This window comes from Lepisma saccharinum, chromosome 9 (assembly GCF_977018435.1).
Source record: "Lepisma saccharinum chromosome 9, izLepSacc3.1, whole genome shotgun sequence".
NCBI lineage: Eukaryota > Metazoa > Arthropoda > Insecta > Zygentoma > Lepismatidae > Lepisma > Lepisma saccharinum.
In genome coordinates, this window is record NC_139237.1 from 84,718,215 (window position 1) to 84,742,789 (window position 24,575).

The following is a 24,575-nucleotide window of genomic DNA, read 5'->3' on the forward strand; positions in this document are numbered from 1 at the left end:
CCTCATACTATTCTCCGTAACAACCAAAGCCTCCTAAAGCAGAGATGTTTGCAATTTCTCGACACTTGAATTCTCTGTAACTGCAAAGCATTTGGAGATGTTTCGAAAAGGTTATAGTAGTTGTCGTGAATAAGACACACACACAAGCAAATACATTTTATTTGTGGTGTCGCAATGAAAGTAACCAACGGTTGACTGTCACCAATAATAACTGAAAGAATTATAGATGTTTCTGTGCACATAGGTATGATTGTAAATATAATTATGTCCATATGTGTGTATATTTCTTTATACCATGAATATATGCATGTGTGTAGTTATGAATATCTGCATATTGACATGTATCTTGTTATACTTCTGTAAATATCATCTTTAGATTTATGCTTTGTATATAATTTGTGCTAGTATTCTTTACACAATGATTAGTGTAGTTTCGCTTTCTTTTTCATTCTTCTTCTTTGTTTTGTATTCTTGAAATTGTAATTTTTGAATTGTCTTGAATCTATGTAAGCCTATTCTAATTGGAGCCAAAGCTTTGTTATAGGTGAAAATAAAATAGTTAAATCAAACAGGAATATCTTTATAACAATGGCAAAAATTATCTCCTGAGTGTGGTCCTACGGCCAGTATAACCCACTGTAGGGCTTATGTGTGTGTTGTCCTGTGTTTTGTCCTTTGTAGGGGCCGTTTACCCACTGTACCCCCTCGAGAATTACGTCGCATTTTTATTTAATCGACAGATTTCACTGTCTTACGTAATTTAAAAGTGGTTCCAGCTTTAGCAAAGCACAAATAACGGAGATATTTCATCCCAAAGAATGGCCCACGTAAGTTAAGACCTGCAATTTCAGAGTATTTTCGCCGATTTTTGTTAGTAAAACCTGTTTGTATGCACAGTAAAATAACTATCAGTACAAAACCTAACAATCCTAACCTAACTACGTGAAATTATAGTTGCTGTTGTGGAAAGTCGTTTTGGGGGCTATATTCACTTGCGCGAAACCTTAGGGCTGTTCTGCTACACGGTAAAGTAACACGCTAAGGTAACAGACGTACTTTAATTCACAAGAACACATTTCCGCGAGCTAAAATCAACTGAAAACGTTCATGAACAACAAAATCTTCATAAACCATGCAAAATATTGCACATTCTCCAAGGGGTACATAGGGTCAAGGGTACCCTTGTGTGTGCTGAGTGCCCCTTTACAACCTCGGTTTTAACCCAACTAAGAATATTTTAGTCCTGCCACATTATGTTATATTAGTTATATTTTATTTATGGTAACGGGTTGGAACCAGTATAATGTGCAAAATAGCCTAAGTGATGAAGGGAACGGAACTCTAGGTAATTAAATGTTTTTTCTGCGATAAGATAGACCCCCTCGTTTTTACCAAAATGCTGATCATAGCCTTATATGTCAACACACCAATTTTTATTTTACATAAAAACACATATTTTCCAGTTTTCCGTATGTAAATACATATTTTGCGAATTTTTATTTTAAATACATAAAATTGATCATTGACTTCATCTACCTCGAAATCCTCGGAGGAAAAATGTTTATTCTCCGCACCTCTTTCATATCGATAGTGTTAGGTTTGTTTTGTCTTTGAACACGCTCGCTGGCAGACATCTGGCGCCTCGCCTACGATCCTATTGGGGGAAAATATTACCCCCACCACTAATGTCTAAATGTACAGAATTTTTGAGGAAAAATTGTTTTCAAACTTTGTGCCAAATTGCATGTGTTTTGGAAGGTGAAGTAGAGGAAGAGGAAACTTTGGAAAACTTCAGCGTTAGTGGCATTTCGTGCTTCAAATATGCAAGAATTGTTTCTTGTGACGTGGAGCGATGTTTCTCACAATACAATATGATTTTTAGAGATAATCGTCACAGATTTACAGCTGAGAATTTGGAGAAAACTTTGGTGATTCATTGCAACTCTTCCAAAAAATAGCTCGCTAAGAGGTAAACATTTAGAAACTGATTTCAGGTGTTTAAAATGCATGTAATATTTTGTTTTTGTTAGCAAATGTTTTTCATTTTTATCACATATTTTCAACATTTTATGACACACAAAAAAAATATTTCCGAGTTTTTTTAGCACATAAAGTTCCGTTCCCTAGTGATGACGCACCAAAAATTTCAAATTCAATCAATCAAAAACCATGTTCCACGGTGGAGGCACTTGGCACAGTGGTTCGGATCCCTTTAAACTGTAGGTCCAGTCCCGATTACCCTTACTGTGTATAAAGTGGACTATAAACACCAAAAACCATGTTCCTCGTGTAGAGAAAACAAAAGTTTAAAATAGTTATGAAAAAAGTAATGTTGGTATGTGCAAGTCGATATCAACAGCCAAGTATAATATTTTCTATCAAGCAATAACCTCATCAATATAAATCTAATATGCATACACTGAAATCCATCAACCAGAGACTCCAAACTGCAATATTTACCACATGTGTGTGTGTGTGCGTGTTTCTGTCTAGGTTCTTGCGTTTATTTTTCTCTCCCCATTTATGAATCTATCTTATGTGGAAATTTCTTGTCAGTGTATTTTTTGTACTGTGTAACTACTGATCTCTATTAAGAATCTGTGCGCCCCCTTAGATAGCCATGGAAAATAAGACCAAATAAATAAACAAATTTTCAGTATTCATACTGTTTGTGTAAAACATAGTAAGTGACATTTTGGTAATTTTTGAGTTACAAAGTCAAATGTGCTATCCTTCAATCTTCCAGTGAAATTTGCCATGCCATATAATTTGCATTGGTCTCAGTGAAGCCTTCTGAAATTGGTAAACACAAAAAGTAAACAATTTATCTACAGCATAGCTTCGCATAACCATGTTTCTTAATGAACTCAGAAGTGACCATAATGTTACACCCGACCCCTTCAAATATTATTTCCATATTTCAGCAACCGTATTGGATTTTATCATTGGTGCAGTTTTTGTGCAACTTTCAACAAAGCTCTCATGCAAGATTGTTTCTTGCTAGAGTTTTCTCTACATGTAGTGCACACACAGCAAGGTAAGCGATGCACAGAGTAGCATCACAAAAAAAAATCCATTATTTCCTGAATACTTTGGCCTGCAGGTCTTGCCCCAGGGTGAGCGATTTTCCGCTTCAGTTTCTCCTCGTCACTTATTTCCAATAATAACTTCTTTCCTCGGCAAAGAGTGGAGCTTTCACCTCACACCTTGCAATACAAGCATATCCTGTGCCTTGGATGAGCTCCACTGCGACTAGGATACTCAGACGTTTTAGTACATTATTCTGAAAAGCTGTAGAAGTGATCTGATGGTCTTGTCTGTCTATGAATGTAAGCGACATCTCGAGAACTATCTCATGCCGCACAAATCTGCAAGGAATATCCACAGGATATCAACAAATGCCCAGATCAGATCCATTGGTATCATACATATCCATCAGACGTCCATGGTATATCCAGTCCTGGATATCCATGAGGTACCCCATTCTGGATATCTAGAGAATCTCCCGTCCTGGATATGCACCTGAATATCCAGAGGATCTCCCGTCCTCATTATCCACAGAATCCCTCGTCCTGGATATCCAGAGAATATTTCGTCCTGGATAAGCACAGAATTTCCCGTCCTGGATATCCTGAACTGGATATGCAGAGAATCTCCTCTCCTGATTATCCAGAGGAGTTCCCGTCCTCATTATCCACATAATCCCTTGTCCTGGATATCCACGACTGTATATCCTGAACTGGATATGCAGAGAATCTCCTCTCCTGATTATTCAGAGGAGCTCCCGTCCTCATTATCCACAGGATCCCTCGTCCTGGATGTCCAGAGAACCTCCCGTCTTGGATATCCAGAGAATATTCCGTCCTGGATATCCAGAGAATCTCCTGTAATGGATATCCACAGGATTTCCCGTCCTGGATATCCAGAGGAGCTCCCGTCATCATTATCCACAGAATCCCTCGTCCTGGATATCCAGTCGTGGATATCCAGAGAATCTCCCGTCTTGGATATCCAGAGAATATTCCGTCCTGGATATCCAGAGAATATTCCGTCCTGGATATGGTTTCTAAACATTGTTTAGGCAAGCATAGAATCTACGGTCCAGAGAGAGAGAAAAAATTTAATCTCACTCTTGGAAGGAAGTGCTTCGATAGGGGACAAACCGAACGTTCGTGACTGACAAAAATTCAACACACTGATGCCTTAGCGGCAGATGTGTCATTCAGCAACTACAACTCGCCTCGATATAATGGGTAACTTCACTAAAGTTACGTTTCCTCTTCTCCAAGATCTGAAGAACCGGTTCTGTGCGTTCAACGAGGAGAAAGTGCGTAAGAAAAAAGGTGGTGTGCAGGAGAGAGAGGGGGAGAAAGCGCTCCCCGTGCCCCTTTCGTGGGATAACGTATTACATAAAGGAAAAGAGGAGGGGGGGGGACATGGACCAGGGGGTCACCCAGATAACACATAACTTTACAATTGTTGCTCTATCATTTCCAATGGTTCTTGAGGAAACAATGTTACTTTGCAACAATCTTTACTAGTCTTACTAGGAGGAAAGGAAGTGAGCCTATTTTCATTGTTGTGCTTTCATTTCTGATCGTATACCTAAATACAGCTTTCTCCTTCCTGAATCGTGTCTACATCAGCATTCATTTCCGCCGAAGTAGCACTCTTAATATGTTTCTGCGACAGACCATTCTATGACCTCATGTAAGCTATTCTTGCTACATTTTTATTCTATTTGAATTTGAATTTAAAATTTTGGGTACGTCAGCACTTAGGCTATTTTGCACCCGTCACTTTATACGGGGTCCAGAATCTTACCAGAACTTAAATAACATAACTGTAACGTCGTGTTGTAACTAAGATATTAAAACATTCTGGCTTCGCTTAAAACTGAGACTGTAAACAGGAACCAGCACACACAAGGACAAACACAGGACGACACAGAATTATACTGGCCATGGGGCCAGTTGCCAGAGCCTCGCTCGTCTGCAAAATGCAGCCCAGGGTGTACTACGTGGAAGTGAGGTTGACAATCGGGTGTATTACGTGGAAGGTCACCCATTACACACCTTCTTTAAATTCTATTAATTAGTGTACAAAACTCTACAGTAAGTAATTAATTTAATTATTAATACATCAATAATTATTATATATCAATTACTTTAAAAATAATAATAATAATAATAGGTCACAATTAAAAATCTGCTTGGGTTCCGCAACAGAACCGGAACCAATTTCACTCGCACATTTTAAATTTATCCAAAAAAAAGTTCCTGGACCGAATTGAAATACTTTACAGATAAAAAGGTTATCTACGGTCCACAACTCATTTACGCTTGCTGATTTTCTCTCTCCTGGACCGGAATTGAATTTTATTGATAATTCCTGCACTTTTAACAAACCTGCCTTTGATCTCGCCATCGAAGTTCCCAGATTCGACTCCCGGCCTGGGCATGGGTATCCTTATTCTCGCGATTAGGCAAGAGTGGCAGAAAAGCGATGTAAAATAACCAAACAACCTAGCATATTATAAAGAAGTATTAACAACATTAAAGATGACATTAAAAGTAATCCCAATTCAGGTAACGGATATTACCTTTTTTATTCATAAACTTTTATAATCTCGTCTCATATTACGAGGGTCCGCAACAGTTAGTGTAGAGTTTTGAGCCTAACAATGAAAAAACAGGAATTTGGCATTGAAAACTGCTTTATTGTTTTTCGAAGTATTCACCTTTATGGTCAATACACTTTTGCATTCGTTCGAACCATTTGTCAAAGCAGTTTTTTCCAATCTTCTTGAGACACCTCCATAATATGGTTTTTGAACGCATCAACGGCGTCTTCCGCCGACGAAAATCGTTGTCCACGCAATTTATTCTTGACATTCGGGAACGAGAAGAAGTCATTGGGTGCCAAATCAGGACTGTACGGCGGATGACCCATCAATTCGATTTTTTGACTGTTCATAAAGTCGGTTGTTAGACGAGATGTGTGACAGCTGGCATTGTCTTGATGAAGAATGATCCGACGGCGTTTGTTTGTTTTCCGTATTTGACCGAAGACCTCTGGCAAACAAATTGTTGTGTACCATTCAGAGTTGACCGTTCTACGTTCCTCTAAAGGCACGGTTGCCACATGACCAGTTTTCCCGAAAAAACAGGCGACCATTTGTTTCGATGTGCTTCGAGCGCGAACAACTTTTGTTGGATTGGGTTCATCTTGAAACACCCATACAGTCGACTGCTGTTTACGTTCCGGCACCACGATTGTATTTATTGAGCATTTGTTTGCACCAATCGACGCGAACGTCTTTTTGAGTTTTTGTCAAATTGTGTGGGATCCAACGAGAACATACCTTTCTCACGGCTAAATGATCATGTAATATTTTATATATGCTGGTGGAACTAATGCCTATGGTCGCCTCAATCTCACAGTATGTCACATGACGATCTTGCAGTATTAGGTTTTGCACAGCATTAATGTTTTCTTGAACAACAATTGATTTTGGACGACCTTCGCGAATCTCGTCGGTGAGCGAATGGCGGCCACGATTAAATTCGTTATACCAGCGTTTCACAGTGGCAAAGGATGGGGCTTCATCACCACATGTGGAAGTAAGTTGATGGATGCACTCTTGTCTTGATAATCCACGTCGAAAATCGTAAAAAATCATCGCACGAAAATGTTCACGAGTTAATTCCATTTTATTGCTGTCGCGCAATCTCCAAGGCAACATAAACAAGACAAATCAAGCTATTGACAAAACATTTCAAGTACGTTATGGTCAATAATGCCAGACGATTCCTTGCAAACGTCAAATCGCGCCTAACTTCAATCAGTGTTGCCAAGGCTCAAAATATAAATAGTGACCCTCGTAAATAATCCAAATTTTGAAATGTACAAGACTGTGATTGATTATGCCTGTAGATTTGTACGGATCTGAAACATTTATTTATTTATTTCGTCTTCTTTTACATGGCGAAGTTAAGGCTGTGGAGCCTTTTCTTCCACTTGACCATGTTTACAAAAAAATTGAATATGAAATAATTAAAATATTGAAAAAAAAGAAAGAAAAAAATAAAAAAAGAAAGAAAAAAATATAAAAATTACAGAGAAATAAAAAATACAAAGAAAAATTACATATAAGAAAGGTAATCTAACCTATAGATACGGGCAAACACACACACACACACACATACATATTTTTGCCCTTACACACGTACAAGCAAATACATAACACTACACTTACTTAAGCACAGTCCAATATTACACATACTTAAAACACAGTCCAAAACGATATACTTTGACGATAATTCATCTTAACTATTACGCTAAATAATTTTTGAGCCTTACGTCCTTCTATCATTCTCTGCACCCGCCATATTATTAGGGAAATCAAACATTTAATTTTCATTGTATAATATATGTAACTTTAACAATTTTTTGAACATGATTCCTTACACTAAAAGAAAAACATATTGATTGATTGTTACATTTGCTTCATTTTACTTCGCTTTTTGTGCCACATTTGGCTAATTTGCGAAGATGGAGATGAGTAACAATATGATGAAACTGATGAATGCAAACTCGCAAACATCCATGCCAAGGCCAGGATTCGAACCCGGAACCCCTGGCGTCGTAGCGTGATGTGCTAACCAATCAGCCACGGAGGCTGGCAAGAGGAAAATAAAATCCTACGATTCGCACCTAACAGTGGAGTGGAGAAGGTTACATAACGCCCAAGTGTCATACTGAGTGTGGTACTTATCTAATTAATAAAGTATCACAGGAAGAAATGTGCGAGGATCGACGACATTTTAAACTCTAGCCGTGCACATCCAATGGCAACGAAGAACATGCATACTTTCATTGAAATGTATAGTTTATCAGCCTACAGACCATCTGTCAACAGAGGCCCGTCCTCAGGCGGAAAGAGATGAGACTCTTGAATCGCATCCCTCCCCAAGGTTGCAGCATCCGAATCAGAACAGCCGATTGCGACCAACGGCAAAAACAAACAAGTGAAAGTGAGGTCTTCAAATAAAACTCCCAAGATATTAGCAGGTGATACAATGAATACGCGACGTGACAGCAGACTAGGACAAGGAAACGCTGAAGGGGGATCGTTGGTTCATTAAGGAAGGGAACGTAGTGACTGTGAGTGTGTGCATCACAAAAGGCCCCGACTTTATCTTCTTCATCTAGCATTGTTTGAAATTTGCAATGGAATTCAAGTGAGATTAGGAGAAATGATAACTGGTGTTGAATTGAACTGTTGCTTCAAGTCCACTGTATGCACAGAAAGGCTATTCGGGACTGGGCCTACAGTTTAAAGTAGGATCTGTACCACTGTGTCATATGCCTCCATCGGGTATCGAACCCGGGACCCCTTGATTACAAGGCGATAATGTTACCATTACGCCACCGAGGAAAACTGGTGTGACTTTCAAGTAAATGAAATGTTGCTTGCAAAAGCGTCCCGACGAGAGGAGAGGGACTGCATACATATCTCCATATAATTGAGTTTGTTTCTAAATCCACTGTATGTACAAAAGGATAATTGCGGCTAGACCTATGGTTTAAAGTGGATTCCGAACCACTGTGTGCCTCCACTGGGTACTGAAACCAGGACCACTTCATTACAAAACGACGACAATGCGATTCCTTTCGGCCAAATTAATTAGCGAGAGAGAAAAAAAAAGCATTGAGAAAAACTGGGAAGCTTACTAACTCATAGGAATATACGAGTAGATATCTTCGAAAGCACAGAACAAAAATGAACACATTACTTTAAAAACAGGCAGAATGGAGCCAATGACGGACCCTCCATGAAGTGAAACAAGCTAGCGAGTTTCATGTTTGTGGCGGGTTTAATTGATCTGGATTATTTTACTTCGGTTTTCAGCTACTTCTGGCTGATCGCGACAAGGATGATGATATGATGAAACTGATGACCTCGCAAAGAACACCAATGTCCAAGCAGGGTTTCGAACCCGGGACCCCTGGGTTGTGCTAACCACTCCGCCACAGAGGTCTTCTCTTGCGAATTTCATGTTGTGAACTACATTCATCTGGCAGTATACGAGTTGAAGAAATTTAAAGTCCTTCATAGCAATTTCAACCTCACGCAAACCCGACGAAAAAATATATTTGATCAACCTGACATAAAATATTGATTGTTAGATAACGCATGTGTAGATGCGAGTATATTAAAAACAACTTGGGCTCTGGTATGTGCTACTTAAAGAAAGTTACTACTGCCGTAATTCAAAATGTATAACAACGTATGCCCATAGGCTACCTGGAGAGACTTTCATCTGGGAAATAATTACAATAAATATTAATTGAGCTACATTCTGGACAATATACCAGTGCGTCCATTTTGTAGAAAACAATGAACAAGAAAGAAATAACCTGGAAGGTTATGTAATGGTTCTGTAGCGGACTATTTACAATAAAAACATGATTCTCTATACTTTCACTTTGGTACACTTCCACTAGCTAAGTATCATTTTGTTACTAATCAAGACTTTCCTTTAACTTTCTAGCTTCATAACCAAGTAAAAAATACATGATATTCTTGTTACGTATGTAATATAAAATTGGCATATTGGAGAAGACAGCAGATATTTGAAAAATGGTGACGTCATAAGTGAGTGCAGCGATTGATTTAATTTATTTTACTTCGCATCTCTACCACTCTTGGATAATCGCAAAGGTAAGAATGAGTAATGATATGCTGCAATTGATATAGGATTATCACAATCAACGCCAATCCCTGGCCTGGATTCGAACGTAGGATCGCTGGTGTCGTAGCGTACCCGGCGGTCGGGTAGAGCGTGCAACGAAAGTTGTTCGTGGTACAGAGGCAAGGCAGACGTATAGGAATTCCCGAATACTTGTAAATAAATCAATAGTATCGGAATGTTTGTTTACGTACGAAAATGTGCACACTAGCATTTTTCTGTACGATACTTGTGAGTATACAGGCTTGTTCTGTACAAATCGAAGAAACAAATCGGAACCATAGCGTCTTGCGTCTATATTAGACTTCAACTCTTCAAAAGTACCTTGCACCACAAATGATATTGATTGATTTGGTGTTTTAAGTCCACTTTATGCACAGTAAGGCTAATCGGGACTGGACCTACAGTTTAAAGTGGGAACCGAACCACTTGTACAGTGTCTCTCAAAAGTTTTAGGACAACGACATTTTAAACTAGGCAACCTAATTTACACAAGGTGTTGGTGGGTTGCATGTAGAGTTAGGCTCAATTTCAGGGTTGCCACATGCACATTAGGTATTTATAAAATACGCGAAAGAAAGATATCCAAATATTATTGCATAAAACTAGAAAAAATCAGTATTACATTTGTTGCAATACTCTCAGAAAGAAACAACATCGATTTTATAGTATTTCATTGTTGATGAGTCTACACAAAGGAAAAGTGGAGAGAGGAAACGAAAGGGAACAAAGGAGAGGAGAAAAGAGAAAGCAAAAGGAGAAGAGGAAAAGTAAGGAAGGGAAGAAAATAGAGGACAGAGGGAGTGGATAGGAGAAGTAATGAGGAGAAAGGAAAAAGATGCGAGGAGAGATGAGGAAAATGGAGCAAAGAGGAGAGAACAGAGGAAGGAAAGCAAGGTGATAGAAAAGGAGGAAAGGAGTTTGTAGAGGAGAGGAGTAGACGATAAGAGGGGAGTGGAAAGTAGAGTAAAGGAGAGAAAAAGAGAAGAACGAAAAGAAGAGGAGAAGAGTGCAGTGGAGTCGGAAATATAAGACAGGAGAGGAGATAAGAGGAGTGGAGAAGAGTGGGATGGAGACAAGAGGCGAGAAGAGTAGGGAAGGCGGTATGAGATAAAAATAGAGGAGATGGACGGGAGAGAAGAAGGAGAAGTTAAGAACAGAATGGACTGGAGACGAGAGGAGAGAAGGGGTAGTTGCAGAAAATACGTCTCGGCGTCAAGAACTGATGCATTGATAAAATTATCGACATGAAACATTCATTAACATTTTATAATGTATTGGAGAATGTATTAGATCGGTGCGAAATTCCTTTTGGCCGAGTTCAGAGCAAGATAAAATCTTCCACGTAAGATCTTTGATTTTACCTGCGATTATACCACTAAAAACATGAATGTAATTTTCATATTTATCCAATTTTTCTCCTCTTCTCGGTTCGTTGAAATTTTGTTATTTAACATTTCCCCTCCACCCATCGTTAATTCCAATCTGAATCATTCCGTTTCATACGACGTGGACAATGAACGCAATGGGGGTATGTCAAAAACGTACGAAAAGTTTCTGCCACCGAAGGGGTTTGAACCTACGACCATCAGATTATCAATCCTTAACGGTAACCACTACCCCACAAGCTTTCGCTCCTGAACACAGGTAGAAGGAGCTGACCAATGTGAAATGCAGATCCAACCCCCCTCCTACATGTCATGTGCAAAGAATACTTGTTTGTAACAAAGAAAACGAAGGTAATACGACTGGGCGAAAACATTTAATGGAGAATTCCACATGATGGAAACTTTTCAGTCGATATTTGTGAAGGTATCTTTGCATTGAACTCGAGTGGAAAAAGAGGTAATATTAGTGTGTCCTGAATTGCCACAAATATAAATGGTTATTTCATTAATATTTGTCAATGTCTTTGAAGCAGGACACATTTATCGTTAGAGTATCATAATTCAAGATCTGATACGTGAAAATATCCCTTTAATCGTGTGTCAATTCATTTATTTGTTTATTTTTTTTTTAGTAAATTCCAGTTTTAGGACAATCTAGCCACTATACACTATTATTGCAAATAATGTTGCCATGCTCTTGTTTAATAGAAGGAGAAATATTTTTAAAAAGAAAAAGAAAGAACACCTCGTATGGAGGATCAAACCTCGGACCGCTTACAATGCTCTCAAGAACTCTAACCAATACACTACGTCCTTAATTATTCTTTCGCCTCAATATTGTAAACGTTATCCTGAAAAAAGAAAAAAAAAAAAAAAAAAAAAAAAAAAAGTTCAATACTCTCATTTGCTCTATACTTCTATAATTACTTTATACACTAAACTAAACCCACAGCGCTACAGCCCTTGAAGAGCCTTGGCTTACCTACCGACTGCTGGTCTCCCTCCCACACTATTCCTCAGTCACCTGTTATAGCGTGGAGGTCTTAGACCTTACTTTATACACATGCATTTGAAATCTTACTCTGAATTTCTTTCTTCGTATTAGTATATCTAAGGTTGTGAATATATTTTATTTGTAATTTTATAACGGTTACATGAACATCTACGAAATAGTTCCTTATAACTTGGTATCTGTAAAGAGATACATTCAAGTTTTCAAATGATTTTAGACCACTAGATCCGTGTCCAGTCATCATTGTTCAAACAAACGTTTGAAAACTCTGTGGAATTTTCATTCTGAGATAAGTTGCCTTACTTGCTACATGTATGCGAACTACACTCTGTCCCACTTATCTCTGGAGCAGGTGAACAAAACAAGTATCTGAGCAGCGATGAACACATGAGAGGAACGGAATTGCGTGGAGGGAGGAGATCCACTGCAGTTGCCAGCCTTTCCAGCAGCGTGTACTGCCTCGCTCTTTCCACTCGATCCCCTTCTCTTCCGCTATGCGCGGCTTTGCTCCAGACATGCTGGGACAGGGTACTGTTAATTGTTTTCGCAAGAAGTATCTCTGTGTGCCACACATTTAATTCTTACTCACATGAAGAAAGAAAAAAAACATGTTGTCAATTTGCATTCAGAGGGTAGTTTCACAGTTACAAACTATTTTGGCCTTGATAATAAGTTTAGTGTAAATAGTAATTTTGTTTATATTTTTTTTTTAAAAAAAATGAGGTCTAAGGTTGAAATCCTCATATTTAGGGCTTGAACTCGTCACCTAAGAGGTTGAAGACCCGTCTGGTTTCTTTGTGCGTGACCTTCTTTTTATTTTTCTATTCATTATTCATCCTCATCCTCGCGATTAGCCAAAAGTAAAATAAGAAAAGTCCTCCTCCGTGATCGTGCTGTCTAAGGCGCTGTGCTTTGGACTCCGACTGCGGGACGGCATGGGTTCGAGTCCGCCTGGGTTCAGTCTCTGGGTTCTCGGTCTGTATAGCCTATAGGACCGGTGGCAACCCATTATCGTGAGGAAATTGGGGAGCTACGAGTGAGTAGCGTAACCCGGTCTAATAAATCTCCTATGGGGGATGTTCCTGGGTAAACAAAAAATAGTCGATCAGACAATTCGACTGTCGAAGGCGATAAAATAACTTGCGGTTTGACCAAGTTTCCAATATAAGTTAGTGGAATACAGATTGTCTTCGAGCTTACTTTGTTAAAAAGGAGCGGATACAAAATGGATCACTTGAAACTTTTAAGTGACAGAGAATTAAAGATACCTCGAAGAAATTGACCAGTTCCCGGAGTCATTGGATGATGATTTATGGAACAATAGAAATCTTTACTGAGACAATGTTGATCCTCTATACCAATGGTTTCGTTTTTTTTGTTTTTTTTTGTTTTGAGTTGATGTTTTAAGTTCACTTTGTGCAGAGTAAGGCTAATCGGGACTGGATCTACAGTTTAAAGTGGAATCAGAACCACTATGTGACTCCACCGGGTATCGAACCCAATGGTTTCGTTGGTATATACATTAAACAAGAACGTTCATTCGCCTATAAATTAAGCTACAGATTTTTTATATTAAAGAAGAAGTAAATAATAATAAATTCTTAAAGGTAAAAGGAAGATTAAATACACCGATGAAAAACAAAGATATTCTACTTAGCCTAATAGTTATAAAGTGCACATTTTATTTCTCATTAATAAAACCACAGATCAATTTTTACATAAGCGTGTATTTTAAGTTGGTTCTAATTTAATTTATGTTTGGCCACTTCTCATTCTTTATAATTATCATTCTAATTAATCATTAACATATATAGCTACGCCAGTTGATTTTTAATTCCACAAAAACGAAAAACACAGGCAATTCCACACATGATACGAATATGCAGGAAGTTGGAGGATTCGGCAGGTTGAAATAAAGCTTACATTATTTATAAACATTCAAATACTTCGAAGCCTCTCGATGGCGTACCTGTAACGTCGCTACCTTGTAACCAAGGTGTTCCAGGATTCGATATCTGGTGGAGGCACAATGTGACTTAAACTCTAGGTTGAGTCCCGAATAGCCTTACTGTGCATAAAGTGTACTTAAAACAAAAAAATGAAATGTACTCTGATTATATCAGAACGGATAATTTTTTGACGTTGTGTATCTACTAGAACACAGCTCTCTTAATTGTTCTTTCTTCCACAGATAATAACATGCATGGTTGTAAAAATTTACGTTTTAAATTTGTTATGCCAACATATGTGCGTTAGAAAATTATAATTTAAAAACACTTAAATATTTCATTGGGTTTATTTAACGGCGATGAAGTGACGTGTCTAGGGCGTAGTTTCTCATGTCGTGGTTCGTAGTCTTTTTGCATTACTGCTTGAATCCACTGAGTTTTCGTATCTGGTGTGTCGAAAAAAGATTCACAGATACTTGAGAAAAATTATTCGTTCTGGACCTCATATTGCAACCAACAGCCACGCAATGATTGTCGTCTTTTCTGCAAGATATTACCCTTACATCTTTATAATCCATGTTACTCTTTCAAAACCAGAAGTAGGGTTCCGACCGTGCCGAACAGGAACGAAAATGTAAACATCAGGTGAATAACCACCATAATGGTCGAGGGTTCGACGTGCTGATCCCACGTCACCCCATCTGGTTGAAGATCACTAGGAAGGATTGTGTGACGGAGACTGGCAGTCGGGAGATAGGCCAAGGCCCTTCGAGAGTTCTTGAGCCATGCGTTATTGTTATTATTAAAATAAGAAAACAAGGGAATGAGGAAAAATTAATAAAAAAATATTTATCTATATTAAACCAACCATTCAATTTTATTTTGTTTTTCATGGATCGGTTGCCCTACTACGCGGTAATCTTAATAAGTATCTTACATGTTACACGATAAACACATATTACTATCCGAATACTCATTCAATAAGCATTTTTGTTTGCAGGAATCATTACTTATTGCATGTTGAGATAGTGCCCACGTAGCCGCCTCTGATGAAATCTATTATTCTTCAGATTTTCTTTAAAATTCGACTCTGGTCACTTGTAATTTGCTGGGTGTAGACGCTGGGCATCGACGAACAATGTTGTTTTGCGATAAGAAGCTGCCTTGTGAAGCGTGACTCATGAACGCGAAGAAGCTAGGTTACCAAGCTTATCTGCCTTTGAATACCAAGTCATTTTTTAACCTTTTCCGAACGCGATTGCTACTGTAGAAGTATATATATATTATCTCAAAAGAGCAAGAAAGGAAATTCAACAAATGTTCTCCCGTCGTATAAAACCAAATATTATCTATTAAACGAAAACTTCACGATTGTCAATAAACGGTTTAACCTATCTGAGCTTTCAGGAACTTTGCACGCATAATTCCACTGTCTAGGCCAATGACAGAAAAGCAAGCAATACTTTTATTTATTCTTTAAATCAATTAAAGGAATATGTAAGAATTTAAAAGAAATAAAGAGCGGAACGGAATGACTGTTGTTCTACCTTAAAAATTGTTGTTCTTCGAAATAGTAAAATAAGAAGGATTTAATCCAACACCTTAACACACTGTTCCACGACTCTCTATTGACTAACACTGTCAAATGTGATGTGATTTTATGAATACAATTTTCCGCCTGTTTACGTATAACGTCTCGCACATTTAGCAGTTCGCAAACGTTTTTGCAAACGCTGTAATTATTTCACGTTACCATACGTAACAGCAAATACATTTCATAAGACTGTTCTGGACACGAGACTTGCGTCAGAAAACAAGCATTTCATATGTTGCAGTATCACAAGAAGAGAACATCGCCCTGCAATGTTCAAGGCTCAAGATATTTTCCATTAATAATGTCTAATCAACATAAGTTAGAAGAAGTAACTCGCATTTTCACAACAACTACCAATATTCTTGTTTTTCTTCATCACTTCTAAAATATATTCTCGAAGATAGCTGCTATACCACAAGAAACAATTCAAAATTAAAGTAAAATTCAACTACATGTATATCCAAGGACATTTACAATATTGGAGGAACAGAATACTTAAACATTGTTGATTCAACGGAAGTTAAGGGCGTGGTGTAGTGCTGTCGGCCCCCATGGTGGAGTGGTTAGCACATCGCGCTACAACGCCGGGGGTCCCGGGTCCGAATCCCGGCTCGGGCATTGATGTTTGTGATTGTCTGTCCTGAAATTGAGAATTGAATGAAATGATATAGGCTGCTAGCGGTCGCAGGTTCGATCCTCATTACGAGGTGTTCTCTTTTATTTAATTCTCCTTCTATTAAACAAGAGCATGGAAGCATTATTTGTAATAATAGTGTATAGTGGCTAGATTGTCCTAAAACTGGAATTTACTAAAAAAAAATAAACAAATAAATGAATTGACACACGATTAAAGGGATATTTTCACGTATCAGATCTTGAATTATGATACTCTAACGATAAATGTGTCCTGCTTCAAAGACATTGACAAATATTAATGAAATAACCATTTATATTTGTGGCAATTCAGGACACACTAATATTACCTCTTTTTCCACTCGAGTTCAATGCAAAGATACCTTCACAAATATCGACTGAAAAGTTTCCATCATGTGGAATTCTCCATTAAATGTTTTCGCCCAGTCGTATTACCTTCGTTTTCTTTGTTACAAACAAGTATTCTTTGCACATGACATGTAGGAGGGGGGTTGGATCTGCATTTCACATTGGTCAGCTCCTTCTACCTGTGTTCAGGAGCGAAAGCTTGTGGGGTAGTGGTTACCGTTAAGGATTGATAATCTGATGGTCGTAGGTTCAAACCCCTTCGGTGGCAGAAACTTTTCGTACGTTTTTGACATACCCCCATTGCGTTCATTGTCCACGTCGTATGAAACGGAATGATTCAGATTGGAATTAACGATGGGTGGAGGGGAAATGTTAAATAACAAAATTTCAACGAACCGAGAAGAGGAGAAAAATTGGATAAATATGAAAATTACATTCATGTTTTTAGTGGTATAATCGCAGGTAAAATCAAAGATCTTACGTGGAAGATTTTATCTTGCTCTGAACTCGGCCAAAAGGAATTTCGCACCGATCTAATACATTCTCCAATACATTATAAAATGTTAATGAATGTTTCATGTCGATAATTTTATCAATGCATCAGTTCTTGACGCCGAGACGTATTTTCTGCAACTACCCCTTCTCTCCTCTCGTCTCCAGTCCATTCTGTTCTTAACTTCTCCTTCTTCTCTCCCGTCCATCTCCTCTATTTTTATCTCATACCGCCTTCCCTACTCTTCTCGCCTCTTGTCTCCATCCCACTCTTCTCCACTCCTCTTATCTCCTCTCCTGTCTTATATTTCCGACTCCACTGCACTCTTCTCCTCTTCTTTTCGTTCTTCTCTTTTTCTCTCCTTTACTCTACTTTCCACTCCCCTCTTATCGTCTACTCCTCTCCTCTACAAACTCCTTTCCTCCTTTTCTATCACCTCGCTTTCCTTCCTCTGTTCGCTCCTCTTTGCTCCATTTTCCTCATCTCTCCTCGCATATTTTTCCTTTCTCCTCATTACTTCTCCTATCCACTTCCTCTGTCCTCTATTTTCTTCCCTTCCTTACTTTTCCTCTTCTCCTTTTGCTTTCTCTTTTCTCCTCTCCTTTGTTCCCTTTCGTTTCATTTCTCCACTTTTCCTTTGTGTAGACTCATCAACAATGAAATACTATAAAATCGATGTTGTTTCTTTCTGAGAGTATTGCAACAAATGTAATACTGATTTTTTTCTAGTTTTATGCAATAATATTTGGATATCTTTCTTTCGCGTATTTTATAAATACCTAATGTGCATGTGGCAACCCTGAAATTGAGCCTAACTCTACATGCAACCCACCAACACCTTGTGTAAATTGGGTTGCCTAGTGTAAAATGTCGTTGTCCTAAAACTTTTGAGAGACACTGTACCTCCACCGGGTATCGAACCCGGGACCCCTTGATGACAAGGCGACGACGCTACCACTGCGCCATCGGGAGGCCCCACACAAATGATATGAAGGAGTTAAGAATGAAGAGATTATCACCAACATGCCTTCCTCCTCTTTGCGGAGGTTCTTAAAAACAGGGTATACATTCCTTATTTTTTATTTCCTTTTTCCTCATCGTAACATTGTTTCATAAGGGGAAATGGAGAACACGATGTTCGGCATTACCCCGAAAAGTCCGGGCAATACCGATTGATTGATTGATTTGTTTTATTTTACTTCGCATTTTGTGCCACTTTTGGCTAATTTGCGAAGATGGGGATGAATGACGATATGATGAATTGACAATCACAAACATCCATGCCCATGCCAGGATTCGAAACCGGGACCCCTGGCGTCGTAGCGCGATGTGCTAACCACTCCGCCACGGGGGCCGGCCAGGACAATGACGAATATGACAGCTTAGTTTATGAAAAACAAATAGCTTGGGAACATTGTTACAGAGTTGATTTTGATCCATAAATCACCATCAAAGCTTTCGTATTCGGTCATACTCCGGTTACCCTATGTAATGTGTTAAAAAAAAAAAAGACAGACATTTACAGTAAGTATTGTTGGAATTAAAATATGATTATTTTAAAGGAATGATTCCTAACACAACGAACTATGCCTTTTTCCACGATGGATTAGTTCGAACCAGGATTGTAAAGGTCCAGGAATTTTAAAAAAAAATCAATTCCGGTCCAGGAGAGAAAATCAGAAAGCGTAAATGGGTTCTGGACCGTAAAGATTTTTTTTATCTGTAAAGTATTTCAATTCGGTCCAGGAACCTATTTCCGGATCAATTTAAATATAGTCCAGGAACTTTTTTTCCGGATGAATTTAAATACGGTCGAGGAACTTTTTTTTGCTAATCAGTTTAAATAGGGTCCAAGTTCCGTATTGAAATGAAACAATACGCAACTTGGATCGAATACGGACCTGACGATAAACAATTATCCACTTGTGATCATGAAAGACTAATCCAGGTGCTGGCTGTCTCGAGAATCTAAGGTACAAGGTAGAAATGGGCTAACAGCAAACGCTGCAGTCACGTTACCCGTCTCCATGTAGTCCCATTCTATCGCGCGCGTTCCTTCCCTTGGATGTAGCAACACTTTCCGTCCCTGTTGTGATATCTGCCGGGAACACAGCAGCCTCACGTTACCTCATCGACGGCTCATATTGGCTGCGGTTCCTGGATCGGATGCCGGAGCAACACGTGACGGGTTTCTTTGAACTCAATGTGACACCTGCGTTATTTACAATGTACAGTAACTCTTCGACAAGGGAGTTTTCGAACGTGGCCGACGAGAGAACAACAGCGGTATGATTCATTTCCTGCGATACGGTTTCTACAACCGCAGTGTGACATTTTTAGAAGGCAACTTTTAATCGGTCAATCCTGGTCTTCGAATTGTAAATAAATTCAATCCCTGACTGGAAGAGAAAATCAGCAAACGTAAATGAATTCTAGACTAATTTTCATATTTAAAGCATTTCAATTCTGTCCAGGAACCTTTTTTTCGAGAATGAATTTTAATTCGGTCCAGAAACTTTTTTTCCGGAAGAATTTCAATTCGGTCCAGGAACATTTTTCAATGAAACAACACGCAACTTTGACCGAATTTGAATTGTGTGAGAAAATATGTTCCTGTCCTGCAACGGAACCCAATAGAACCCATTAGAATTTATGGATTCCTGGACCTTGAACAACCCTGGTTCGAAACTCTCCAGACACCCACGATGCTTCTGTAATGGTTTCAAACAGTAGAGAAACACTAAGGGAGAATTCAAACCGAAGTGTGTGTCGATTGATTGATTGATTTGCTTCATTTTACTTCGCTTCATTTGCCATTTTTGGCTAATTTGCGAAGATGGCGAGAGTGATGACATGATGAGATTCATGAATGGACACTCGCAAACTTCCATGCCCAGGACTGGATTCGAACCCGGGACCTTTGGCGTCGTAACACGATGTGCTAACCACTCCGCCACGGGGATTGGCGTGTGTGTCGCTTGAGAACGAACCGATCAATCACCGCAGCGGCATGGCAGACCGTACAAACAGGGCTCGAAATGGACCGGAGCGGACCGGAGAGGCGTTCCGGTCCATGATTATAGTTTATTTTCGTTATGTGTTTCATGTGATTTTCTCTTCGGTGCGAAATAAATTTATAATACGCTTAAATAATACAGTATTCACATAAGCACCTCCTCTATGTAGAGATGTGTTGTTTATGATGGCGTCGATGTTCCATTAATCTTTCTGTCCCTTGTGGTTCTCGTTTTTACTCTTTCTCTCTGTTAATTATTATTAATTGTCGTTTCTTGTGGATTCGATTGTTCTGACAGAGGTGTCCTATTGCACAGATATTAACACAAATTCGGGATGCTTTTCTCCCCATTTCAATGTTTTTCTGCAGTCCATTCAGAGGGCTGCACAACGGCCAGAATCGCTTACTAGGCCCGCCTGGTTGGTCGGGCGGGCGAGTAAAACTATATACCTGGGTTTTGACCCGTCAAGCATCGAAAGCCCACGGGTAACTGGAAGGCCTTGCAAGACGAAGCTCGCTTATCTTCAGCGAACGCTGATTCCGGTTTTGCACCGTCTCCAGATACATGAGTCACGCAGTCACCGTTGCCAACTTTTAGATTCTAAACTGTTCTAGGAGCACTTAAAATGTTCATCACTTTTATCAATTTGAAATTGCAGACATTTATTCCTTGCTAGAAAACATTTGTATCGCTCACACCCAGTGGCGGCGATTGGGTTCCAAAACTAGAGGGCCAAAGTGCAAATGTACGGGGGGGGGGCAAGGATAATTAATTTCCCTTGGTACATGAGGTTAGCGTGGTGCAAAAGTAGCAAAAAGTGGGGGGGGGGGCAACTGCACTCTCTCGGCCCCGCCCCTAATTGCTGCCACTGCTGACACCTGTACAGGAGTACGAACCAAGTTTCGCAAAAAGTGCCATCGTAAATACTTTGGAACTTTGTGTGACTGGTGGTTGTTCTACATTATACTTTTTTCGGGGTGCTCCCCTATGGCGCAGTGGTAGTGTCGTCGCCTTGTAATCAAAGGGTACCAGGTTCGATACCCGGTGGAAGCACATGATGGTTCAGATCCCACTTTAAACTATAGGTCCAGTCCCGATTAGCCTTATTGTGCACAAATTGACCAAATAAATGAATCAATCAATCAAACAGATTTTCTCTCTGGTGTAATTTTGCCAATTCAATATCCGAATTAGTTGCTCAAGATCCCCCCCCCCCTTAACACTAAGGCACGATGGTCCATAAAATGGAACATGAAATCAGAATTTGCATTATAAAAGGTTTTTGAATATTGTCATCTCTTTCAACAAATCGTCGTTCGCTAGTGTTGTTGCTAGTTATCTTGTTCTCAGACCGCATTGATAGTAATACGATACAAAATATAATTGTTAGCTTGTATTTTCACACGGGTGCAAATAACAGGCAATGCTATTTACACATTTCAACAAACAAACAACGTAAAAATGAAACCGACAGAAGATTTACGATTTCAAGACCAGAAAGGTGACATAAAATGAACAAGACACACAAACATATTTCAAGACCATCGAAACAAATTTAGAAAATATGTGGTAGTTGGTTTGACATAATAATGACACTAATTTGAGAAGTTACAAAATCTTAGGTGCAGTGGCTTAGCAACATATCGTGAGGTCCTGGGCGAGATTTGAATGCAAGGCCCCATCGTTCTTTAAGTTTGAAATATCAATGTAAATCGATACACAGTCATCAAGGAAACGTCAGCAAATTATCATATTTATATAATAGCCTACAATAATAATTAATTTCTGACGAAAATTATATTTAATAGTACGCGACAGAGAAATTTACACTTGGCAGAGCTACAGTAACACGCTGCTGGAATTTTCATTAACCAAAGTAGTAGTAATAGTACGTTTTTTAAGATGTTCTTTAGGCAGTAAGATAACCGAAATATCCTTAAGTGTGCTAAACTTTTTTTTTTAAAAAAATCAGAAATACAAAGTAAGAATCTTGAAATATAACCTATATATTATTTAATGAGTCGTTCTTTGTTTCCTCATTTCGAAGTTTGTAGGATGTAAATGTCACAAACCATGGCTTAAGTAGAAAATATGGAAGGACGCACATAAAATGTCAGTGCTTGATAGAGCGGGGGGAAGGGAGTGCGCTAAATCACAATCCTGTCTAGGGGCCCAATGTATCTACCTACAAGCTCTTCTACACAATCGGTGTCAACATCAGCAAATCTTAAAACGATAGTCATTTGCACAATAAATGTGAAATGTTTGGTGTAATCAACTGATACAGCTAATTTGACTTTTTTTTAAATTAGCAATTTTGACTTTTTTTAATTAGCAATTTTGACTTTGTTGCACATAAATTGTACCAGTTAACTTTGAATTTCAGGACTTAGATGATAATAATAACTGTGAATCTCATTTTGTTGTTACGTCTTAATGTTCTTGTAATATTAAATATTTGACGCAGTGGCGTAATAAAATCGTAAAGTACGCGTCCGCAAGAAATAAACTTGGGTCCCTCAAGTACAGTCAGCTTCTTCCAGGAAATTTACGTAATTACTTAGAATGGCTGGTTGTGGCTGCACTTACATTAATAACTATACAAATCGATGCTCTAACTCTGAATTTTCACATATTACAACATATCTTTCTTTGACATTTATGTATTCAAAAGAAGAAAATACAAATACTTACTTATCCCTTCCCCGAAACAGTAGGCGGTACAGGATACAGAGAACACTGGAAGTTAGTGTAGAGCTATCAAGGAGAAGAAACTTTCCTAAAGCACTTGATTTCAGATTTAAGCACATTCCTGAAACATAGAACTTGATCAGGAAATTCGGAAGATAAATCATCTTCGTGCCCGTTACAGAGGGCAGGCAATAGCTGCGTCTGAAGTTGTAGGAACGAAGGAAGAACTGCTAATATTATCCATACCTTTCTTGAGTTTAAAATACCAGAAGCATTTAAATGCCCCATACTTTGCTCCGTGGCAGTTTGAGGTGCTTTACCATTAACATATTAAAATCGGGTAGGCTATGCAAGGTCACGACACAGAAGAAAAATGGATAAAATTGTCCAAGCAATTTTTGCGTTGATGTTTCACATGAGAAATTAGAATTATTTTGACTTTTTCGGGGCCCCTTAGGTTTAGAGCTCCCGCCCGCCTCTGATTTGACGTATTCATTCAAATTATAACGTTAAACTAGAATATAAAGCCAGTTAAAAATGTCTTAATTTTATTGCCCACAAAAATTAGCCTTTTCTATCTTTCTCACTTCCATTTATTACGTTTTTCGTATCAACCTCATAGGACGCGAGGCCCCTATATGCGCGAGGCCAAGGTTGGTCGCCCACTTCGCTCACCCCTTGCTACGCCAATGATTCTACAACCTCAAGGCACCTGCGGCTAGCAGAAATTCAAATATTTCCATGCGTAGTGAAATATAATGGCCGTTGGCAACACTGACAGTAGTGCTCGCCGTCTACCTGCAAGAACTACATCGAGTCTCACGGGTCTTCTTAAGACCCGGGTAATAGAAAAACCTGGCAGGCATCGAAGCCTGTGCAACATTGTGACGTGAAGCTCGCTTGCGCGATGTCGAACACCTGGGCTTGACGTGCGTGTTGCATATTATTGTAGGCGCGCCTCCTCGCAGACGGGTTTTCTCCGGGTCTTGTGCAGGCCTCTGAGTCCATTATTCTTTGTCCCGATTATAGCTCTTTCAGTTCTTACGGCGGGCGCTCTAGAAGCTGGCGGGGGAAGTGGGGAGCGGGGATTACGCCGCAGACCAACCAGACAACAGCAGTGGCGCCGAGAGACGCGACGCGGCAGAAAAAAGTACTACTTGAACCCCGTTCTACTGGCTGCTGCGTTTCTTATCGCCCTGGATTGGTCGCTTCCCCGCTCCCCACTTCCCCTGCCAGCTTCTAGAGCGCCCGCCGTGAGAACTGAAAAGAGCTATAGTCAAAAGTAAAATTTCAAGACGGTCAAAAAATAAATATGAATCTTGACTACACGAAAAATTACACTGTGGAACAACTTTCACTTGCACAAATTCATTTTTTAAAATTTTAATAAGACACGGTATTAATAAATAAAATAAGTGAAATAATTAAAAATGTAAATTAAAAAGGGAAGAAAATTCCAGAAAGACTAATTTATTTTATTATATTTTAATGTTAATATTAATAGAGACGTTAATTTCGTCGCTGTAGTAATTCAGAGTGCGAAAACAAGTTAACGAAAATAAAGCCATTTCGAGAGCTTCGTTCGATTGATGAAATCCTCAAGCGACACATGTCGCTGCAGTGTGAAATCTCCCTAACAGTGAACTACACATGGCTTTCATTGCTGACCTTCCC

The 24,575-nt window shown here is 39.0% G+C and overlaps 1 pseudogene across 1 annotated transcript in view; it reads right to left on the minus strand.

The window, feature by feature from the left end:
- LOC145992521 (glucose dehydrogenase [FAD, quinone] pseudogene) overlaps positions 1–24,575 on the minus strand; it is a 139,907-nt pseudogene that overhangs the window by 27,624 nt on the left and 87,708 nt on the right. The window lies entirely within an intron of this gene.